The sequence below is a fragment of the Benincasa hispida genome, chromosome 8 (genome assembly GCF_027475165.1).
Source record: "Benincasa hispida cultivar pf3 chromosome 8, pf3_genome.v1.1, whole genome shotgun sequence".
NCBI classification, from domain to species: Eukaryota; Viridiplantae; Streptophyta; class Magnoliopsida; order Cucurbitales; family Cucurbitaceae; genus Benincasa; species Benincasa hispida.
In genome coordinates this window covers 22392687-22402747 of record NC_143485.1, presented here as the reverse complement: position 1 = coordinate 22402747, position 10061 = coordinate 22392687, and positions in this window count along the sequence as shown.

Sequence of the window (10061 nt, the reverse complement as noted above, 5' to 3'; positions counted from 1 at the left end):
TGAAAATAAAATTATACCTTTCTAAGCAAAACAACTTAAACAACCCACAAACTTGAAGAGATCCGAACCGGAACTCGAAGATTGGAACGCCGACAAGCACCGGACCTTTGCGAATACAGTTGAGATAGAAGATCTGACAAACAGCGAGCTAACCATGACGCCAGTGACCCACCTCTAATGATGGAACACGAGACATACTCAGCGGAAAAAATGATCTAATAATACTCTAATTGCTTTTAATTTAAAGGGAAAAAACATGCAATTGAAGGAAAAAACAGTAAATTAAAAATTACCTTTGAAGCTCTCGAAAACAGTTTTTCCTCACTGAATTCCGACCCGAACACTTCCAGACCATTACTAGAGTTGACCTACTATCCTCTGGACTCAGAACTGGGTTGTGGGACCCGATGAATGAAGAACCCGAGAGAGAGAAAGAGATGGAAAAGAAGATGGAATTTTAGGTTGGGTTTGGGTTGAAAAATTTTCTCCAAAATTGTGACTCTTCTAGCCAAATTTTAAAACTAAAATTGGTAAAATGGGCAAAAGTTTTTTCTCCAAATTGAAAGCCCAATTTTATAGAAAAAAGTCATGCAACAATTGCATGAAACAAATCCATAAAAATCCAACACCTAGAAGCCACTATCTAAGTGGGCTTAATGTCTCCATTATAAGCCAACATCTAGCCCACTATTTTGTTAAAGGGCAAAATAGTCATTTTGTCAAAGTCAAACTTTGACCAAAAAGTCAACATTTTGACTTTTATGATTTTTTCCATGTTGACTAATCTTGACCTCCAGAGCATGAATCCGCATTAGTTTTCTCAAAATTTAAATCACATTTGAATATAAGGTCGGTCAAAGTTTGACTTTTCAAAGTCAAAAGTCAACCCTTTGACTTTTTACATCTTTGACCATTTCCATTATTTTCGAGCTTCCGAATACGAACGTATTCATATTCTTGATATTTAAATCACATTTAAATATTAAAGTTGTATCTCTAAACTGAAAAATCCGACCACTATATCACATATACTTGTCGGTTTCTCTATCTTTACCTAATTCGAACAATTCGAATCATTCTATCATACTATTCTAAGTTTATTCCATATGAGCTAGTAGGGGAACCTAATGGACCTATAGATCATGGGCTTCAAGGATCCGAGATTAGCTGGCTAAACTCTTTAGACGGAGCTAATCAACATTCGTTAACTCACGGGTCATTCCACTATATTCCCGTAGTTACACTTCTCTCACTATAGATATATTTGTGTCCATAAGATATAACCATGATTAGTAAGTTAATCCTTCACAGGTTGATCGTAATCTCGGCTGGTTCATAAAAACCGTTTTATCCCCAAGACTACATCTTGTTCCTTAAGTTCCACTGATCCTTTAATGAACAATTGGTTTAAGTCCAACCTATAAACCGAACCCCTCTTGGGCTAAGGAGAGGGTGAGGCCCCTTGTTTAAGACCTGGATTTAGTACTAAATGGAACAACCTATCTACTATCCCTATAACAGGTAGGAGTGAATTCCATCTTGCACCCTATGTTCCCAGCTATCCACCTGATCTTACCCCTCAAATGGGAGGCTAATTAGGCCAGGGATAATGAGCTACCCTCACCTATGCAGATCTAAGGATAATTTCGAGTGAACAGGAGTTCATAGTTAGTTCAGGATTAAGATTAAATTACCTAGGTCATCAATTAACGAAATAGTCAGTTTTATATATAAAATGGCATTTAGAACGTAAAAAGTGACTATTTCATGGTTCAGTCTTATTCAAACTCATTGCATAGGATGCCTCCACTCACATATCTCTATATGAACGATTCAGGATCACATGGTTTGTACTAACTACAAAGTGGGTCGCATGCATAATGTCCCCAAAAAAAGGCGCCCAACCTTATTCATATACTATAGACCATTTTGGCTATATATTTGAACTTGATTCACATTTATATCACTACAAAAAGTTCAAACTACATTAAATAGCCTCAAGACCTTAGTTTTTGGATTCAAGATTACAATTTCAATAACAACTTTATCGAAAAACAAAACTGAATATGTTTATTAATTTACAAACTACGAGTTTTAGGACATAAAATCCAACAAACTCCCACTTGGACTAAAACTCCTAGTGGAGTATCACAATGTTGAATTTAAGTGAGAAATATATAATAACAATAAACAAATGAATACAATAAACTACCTAAAAGTTCTAACATATGAATATAATAAACTAGGGCATATATCCAAAAGTTCTCCCACTTATCCTAGTTTACAAACTTCGTAGACTTAGACTCTGTAGGTGACTTTCAAACACTTTAGCCGTGAGGGCCTTTGTAAAAGTATCAGCAATGTTTTGCTCAGAAGATATCTGGGTTACTACAACGTCTCCACGATGTACAATCTCTCGGATCAGATGGTATTTGCGCTCAATATGCTTGTCGCGCTTGTGGCTTCGTGGTTCTCTTGAATTTGTAACTGCACCACTATTATCACAATATAGGGCGATGGGCAGATACATATTTGGAACAATTTCCAAATCTGTCAAGAATTTCCTCAACCATACTGCTTCCTTTGCTGCTACACATGCAGCTACATATTCAGCTTCCATTGTGGAGTCCGCAATACAGTTTTGCTTTACACTTCTCCACACTACTGCTCCTCCATTCAGAATGAACACTGATCCCGATGTAGATTTTCTTGCATCTTAATCGGTTTGAAAATCAAAGTCAGTGTATCCAGTAAGGATCAAACCCTTAGTACCATACACAAACATGTAGTTCCTCATTCTCCTAAGATACTTGAGGATATTTTTAACGGCAGTCCAATGATCATATCCAGAATTGGACTGATACCTACTGACTACCCCTACTGCGTAGCATATGTCAGGTTTAGTACATAACATTGCATACATCAGGCTCCCTACTACGGAAGCATAGGGAATGTGTCTCATATCTCCAACCTCTTGAGGTGTCTTAGGACATTGATCCTTTGACAAATGAATTCCATATCTGTAAGGTAACAGACCTCTTTTGGAATTCTTCATCTTATACCTAGACAACATTTTGTCTATATAAGTTGCTTAAGACATGGCTAGTGTTTTGTTCTTGTGGTTCCAAATAATCTGAATCCTGAGAACATAATGAGCATTTCCTAAATCTTTCATTTGGAACTGCGTTGCTAGCCATTTCTTGATGTCAGTTAGATAACCTACTTCATTCCCAATGAGTAGAATATCGTCAACATATAAAACTAAGAATGCTATAGTAGAATTGACGATCTTCTTGTAAACACAAGGCTCGTCAACATTCTGTTCAAAGCCATAAGATTTGATCACAGTATCAAATCTTATATTCCAAGATCTAGAAGCTTGTTTCAATCCATAAATGGACTTTTGAAGCTTACAAACCTTTTGTTCTTGACCCTGTGCAATAAACCCCTCTGGTTGAGCCATATAGATACTCTCTTCAAGATCGCCATTTAGAAAGGCTGTCTTGACATCCATCTGTCAAATTTCATAGTCATAAAAAGTGGCAATGAATAAGAGTATTCTAATCGACTTAAACATGGCAACGGGAGAGAAAGTTTCTTCATAGTCCACTCCCTCTCTCTGGGTATAACCCTTTGCCACAAGTCGATCCTTAAAAGTCTATATTTTATCGGCTTGGTCTGGTTTTCTCTTGTAGATCCACTTACAACCAATTAGTTTTACATCATTTGGTTAATCTACAAGTTTCCAGACAGAATTGAAGTACATAGACTCCATTTCGAGGTCCATGACTTTGACCCACTGATCATGGTCCACATCTTTTATTGCCTGTTTATAGGTCGATGGATCCTCTATGCCATCATCAGGTATAATGACTTGTGTTTCTGTTAAACCCAAGTAACGGTCAGGCTGATGAACAACCCTCCCACTACGTCGAGGCATTCTCGACTCTTGAGAAGGATGTGACTGACCAAAGATACTAGTTTAAACGCAAAGTTTATGGCTGACTGATATGGCTCATCATCATTTAGCTATTGCATTTATTTTTCTTGTTGCTAGTCATATGTATAGAACTAACTTCGGGATTGGACACAGTATAAAAGATCTTTTAGAAGCACATATTCCGCCAGGGGGACGATTGGGGCGTGGACATAAAGGTCTTTATGACACAATCAATAATTCACTTCATTTTCAATTAGGTCTTGCTTTAGCTTCTTCAGGGGTTATTACTTCCTTGGTAGCTCAACACATCTACGCTTTACCTGCTTATGCGTTCATAGCACAAGACTTTACTACTCAAGCTGCATTATATACCCATCACCAATACATAGCAGGATTCATTATGACAGGAGCTTTTGCTCATGGAGCTATATTTTTTATTAGAGATTACAATCCAGAATTGAATGAGGATAATGTATTGGCAAGAATGTTAGACCATAAAGAAGCTATCATATCCCATTTAAGTTGGGCCAGCCTTTTTCTGGGGTTCCATACTTTGGGGCTTTATGTTCATAATGATGTCATGCAACGTAAACTGCCTTTACGCCCTTTCCATAGCTCATAAGGTGTTTCTGAAACACTTTTAGAGGGAACGTTATTCAAAATATAGACAGTAGTTTCTAATGCATGTCCCCAAAAAGAATCGGGTAACTCCGCAAAGCTCATCATTGAGCGAACCACGTCCAACAAGGTTCTGTTTCTTCATTCAGATACATCGTTCTGTTGTGGCATATTAGGTGCGGAGAGTTGTGAATTGATTCCGTGTTCTATCATATAGTCCTGGAATCTTAAGTCCATGTACTCCCCACCTCGATCTGATCGTAGTGTCTTAATTGTTTTACCTAACTGGTTCTCAACCTCAACCTTATATTCCTTGAACTTTTCAAAAGAATCAGACTTGTGATACATTAGGTAAATATGACCATACCTTGAATAATCATCAATAAAACTGATGAATATTCATACCCAACTCGAGCTTTGACATTCATCGATCCACAGAGGTCCACATGTACGAGCTCTAAGGGTATTGTGGCTTTGAAACCTTTTCCAGTAAAAGATCTCTTAGTCATTTTTCCCTCAAGACAAGACTCACATGGAGGTAAAGAATTGTCTACTAATTTATTTAGGAGTCCATTCTTAACCAATCTCTCAATCCTTTTGAGATTTATGTGGCAGGCATTAGAAGAAACATTTTGTCTTTTATTCTGAGTTTCAGTTGTTCTAAACATCTCAGTATTTAAGACAAATTTTGCTTTAGTTGGTTTTAACTTATATAACTTGTTTTCAAGTATAGCAGAACAAATTTTAATACCTTTTCTGAAAATGAATGCTTCTTAACTTCAAAAGATATTTTATACATTTGTTCTAATATACATGTGATAGATATTAAATTCCATCTCATTTTAGGAGCATACAAAACATTTTTAAGTATGATATATCTATCATTGAAAAACAACTTCAAGTCTCCCACTGTTTCAGCCGAGACAACCTCTTCTGTTCCAACCTTAAGGGTGATCTCGCCTTCTTCAAGCTTTCTCTAGGAACTAGTTTCCTAAAAAGAGAAGCAAACATGATTAGTGTCTTCTGAATCCAATATCCAGGTTGAGGTATCATACTCCACTAAACATGTTTCAGCAAGTAGTAAATCATATTTACCTTGTGCTTCTTTCGAGGCAAGGGCCTGAGGACATTCCTCAGTTAAGACAAATCTCAGGTCATCTATTACTAGTGTTAAATTCAAATTTGTTTTCCATGTTGAGTAGTTGTCACCGTTAAGTTTTTTAGAAGCTAATAGTTGAACTAAAGAGCTAGTCATGCTGAAAGGAAAAACATATCCTTTTTAGTAAAAATACATTAATCTTTTAAATCCAATCAAGTTTAGCAAAAAAACTAATAATGTACCCTTCATTATTATATTTTGCAACTATATTTCAATAGTTTAGAATAACCTTCACCGAGGGGTGATCAACTATTCCTCCATTGAACCAAGACTATCTTGACTAGATACTATCACCAGAATAACTCTTATTCCTATAGTAACTCAGTTATCACTACTTTGGTCAATAATTTACCAATACTTAGTAATTCTCATAAGTGTGACCCTCTATTTTCAGACCTCAAAGATCGAAATCATTATGCTCCCGAAGTTGGAAAGATGATAACGAGCAGAAATGCACATTATCATAGTACTAAGTTCTTAAACAATGTTCGATTGCGTTGATAAAACATGTTAAATTGCGTCCATCAAGCATCAATTTCATAATATTATGGTCGCATGCATTCATCGCATAGGAACAGTTGATTTTAGTGTTTTTATGCAGAATATGCATTGACGCAATGCAAGAATTGCGATCATAGAAAATCATTGGTCAAGTGCAACTTCACCGCAAGACTTTGCGATGATTGTGTTCGCAAACATTCGCCCGAGAAGGATTGCCGCAACTTGGTCAGCGCAACATGGTGGGTGCATCTGGGTGAAAGGCTAATTAATTGCGATGGGACAGAAAGCTGAGGACAGTCGAATCCGAATTAAGTTGACAGCCGATAACAATCACAAGTACATTCAGCTTTTCAGTGAAAATATTCGACTCATCAGTCAGGAATTAAAGTCGTCCCATCTATACAATCATGAGAGAGAATCCGCCGTTCACCTTGGATGTTCTATAAATACCAAGGGCGACCTTCAGAAAAGGGGTTAACCAGTTGATCAGTTAATCAGTTTGCACATCCTTGTTCATAGTTTTCTTTCATTTTAAGGCAGACGCAAAAGAGAAGGTTGTGCCGATAGATCGTTCCGGTAAGCTTGGGAGTGCGCCATAAGCTTCAAGGATAGAGAGAGGGGCGACACCTGAAAGCGGGAACATCTTTAGAACCGAATAGAGATTACAGTGTAAAAGCCTCGGTCAGCAAGGAATTGCTACCAGGCTCTCTACCTTTAACTTCCATTGTTATTTTGTACTCCACTCATTTATAAAAATGGAATTTTCTTCTCTATATCTGTTCACTCTTTTTTATTTACGCATGAGTAACTAAACTAGTTGAATGGGTTGAGAAGCATTTAGCTAGCACAACTAGGGAATCTTCACTCTATGTGATTATCTTGTATTATGTATGCTTCATTCGTCTATTAGAGATACTCGGAAGGGTAGTCTAGGCTTGGGAAGCTCAGGTTAGAATCTAGGCTCGGGGGAGTCAGATTAGAACGCATAAACAAGAGGTAGGAGCTTAGAAATAAGCACTGTTTGCTATTAACGCATCGCATGCATCCTAGAGATAGGATATGATTGTATACGATCACCTTGCTTTTATGCATTTTGCATCATCGCATAGGACAAGAGTAGAGTCTTAAGGATAAGCTCTATGGATACTTTTGCATTCAACACATGCATCCTAGATTTAGGAGCATCGCATTTGCATTGAAAAATGACTTGATGTGCATGGTGGTAGCATGATTGCATAGTCTGACGCATTCCCAAGTAACACTAGCTAAAGATCTTCTCAACCCATTCATCACATACTCAGTGCATCTATCACATAACTGACTTTTCTCAAATCCGCCGCATTTGTTTACTTTCTCATTAACGCAATCAACAACAAACAAACAATTTATTTATTTGGCCACCGCAAAGTTTTCATAAAAATTACCAACGCAACCTGTTTTCACAAGTCCCTGTGTTCGACCCTGGACTTACAGGAAACTTAGTGGAATTTACACTTGGATTCCGTTGAGGAAACTTGGGTGCACAACGCAATTCATCAATGCATATCATCCACATTTCCACTTCATAAAAATAAGCATCAAAAGACAAGAATGAAAATGGACCTGAGAGACCCTATCAATTTCTAGAGTTCGCAGAGTTCCGAATCCTATAATACAGCCCTCCGATTGGTAAGGTCGCTCCAATGCAGACATGCAGGCGCATTATAGGAATCTCACAGTGCGACCTAATGGAAGAGACCGTAGGATGTGTTGACACACTTCCTTCTCTCACTTACTATGAACAACTTCCCCTATTCAGCTTGGTATTGACTCATACAAACATTCTCCGAATGGAGTCCGCTCCTAGGGCGGCCCAAAGCCAAGCATGAATCTCACGGAGTGAACTCTTAGGGACACTAGAGCTAAAAGTACATTACTTCTCTCCAGTTGAAGTGTTCTAGACGGTTAGGGTATAAAAATACTTAGCGATACATTTCGGCTAACTAAACATATCCTAAGTCTAGGTGATTCATTCGAGTATAACTTTTATACTAGATTTTTAACTTACGATGTCTAGGTGATAAACAAATTTTATTACCTCACACTGCTCACGCATGCTCATAAAACCGGTTTAACCTAACACAAATGCCGGTTCGATCTCCAGGTAGTAGGCGTTCCGTGAACCGTCAACTTAAAAACCTTCAACCTTAGTCATCTTATCTGACTTTTTGCCAAGATCTTTTCGGGTGAGTTTTCTTGTAACTTCGGTTTTACAAGATATCGATCTATTTTCTATGAAATTTGGGATTACTCAATGGTTAACCCTATATGAGCATGCATCTTATCTTTGTTATAGATTTTAGAAGTCTAGGTTATTTTATAACAATTATAAAATAAATTATAACAATTATAACCCTAGAGCATTCATCAATAACATGCTTCCTTCAAACAAAGATGTTTTAATATAACACTTATATTAAAACTAAGCATGCATAGTATTTATTTTATAATACTTATTAGATATAACAAATGCATGTCATATGCTTTTCCTATGGTGGGGTTTTAAAACTATATGGTATACTATATGCACAAATAATCAAACATTATACATCACATGCATAAAAGGTAAACAACACTAAAGTGAACCGATTTTGGCATTAAAAACAAAAAAAATAACTAATTTATTACAAAAAAAAGGAACAAGCTTCCCAGAACCGGCTTCAAACACTTTGAACCATCTTGAACCGGACAAAAACCTCTTAAACTGGCCCAAAAATTCCCAAAACCAAGTTGAACCGGTCAAATCGGCTCAACCAGGTCAAACGGACCGATCCAGACCATCTGAACCGACTGGTCAATGTGTGCTGGCGCAGTCAATGGAAGCGCGGGTGGGTTGGGTGACCGAAAATCGCGGACGGGTCGAGCGAGGCTACTTCGAAGCAGGTCGATCCGGAGCGATCGGAGAAACTCGGGTCGGAGTGCGAAACGGGCCGGACGAAAACTTTGTCGACAGCTGACGTGCACAAGGCTTCTCCAAACTAGGTCAGATCGCTGGTCGGGTCGGGTCTGGGAGCACTCTCTCAGGTCTGGAGGCTAATTCCGAGTCTGTAAGCAAAATTCTTCAATTTTTTATACTGTCCTCTCTCCCTGGATCAAGCAATTACAGCCTATTGACTCTACTGACTCCAACAAATTTATTTATCCTTTTTCACACATTAATGCTCATAAACATGTGAGCAATTACAAATTTCCACAAGAAATTTAGAGAAAAACAATGCCAAAATCATAATAAGTCCATTATAATCCATATTTCATTCAACCTTTGAATAGAAAGGAAAAAAACACCCACCAAAAGAAATTGAGCGTAATTAAAGCATGCTCTAATACCATATGATGGAACACGAGACATACGCAGTGGAAAAAATGATCTAATTACACTCTAATTGCTTTTAATTTAAAGGAAAAAAAAAACATGCAATTGAAGGAAAAAACAGTAAATTAAAAATTACCTTCGAAGCTCCCGAAAATCGCTTTTCCTCGCTGAATCTCGACCCGAACTCTTCCAGACTACTACTAGAGTTGACCTACTATCCTCTGGACTCAGAACCGGGTTGTGGGACCCGATGAATGAAGAGCCCGAGAGAGAGAAAGAGATGGAAAAGAAGATGGAATTTTGGGTTGGGTTTGTGTTGAAAAATTTTCTCCAAAATTGTGATTTTTCCAACCCAAATTTTAAAATTGGCAAAATGGGCAAAAGTTTTTTCTCCAAATTGAAAGCCTAATTTTATGAAAAAAAGCCATGCAACAATTGCATGAAACAAATCCACAAGAACCCAACACCTAGAATCCACTATCTAAGTGGGC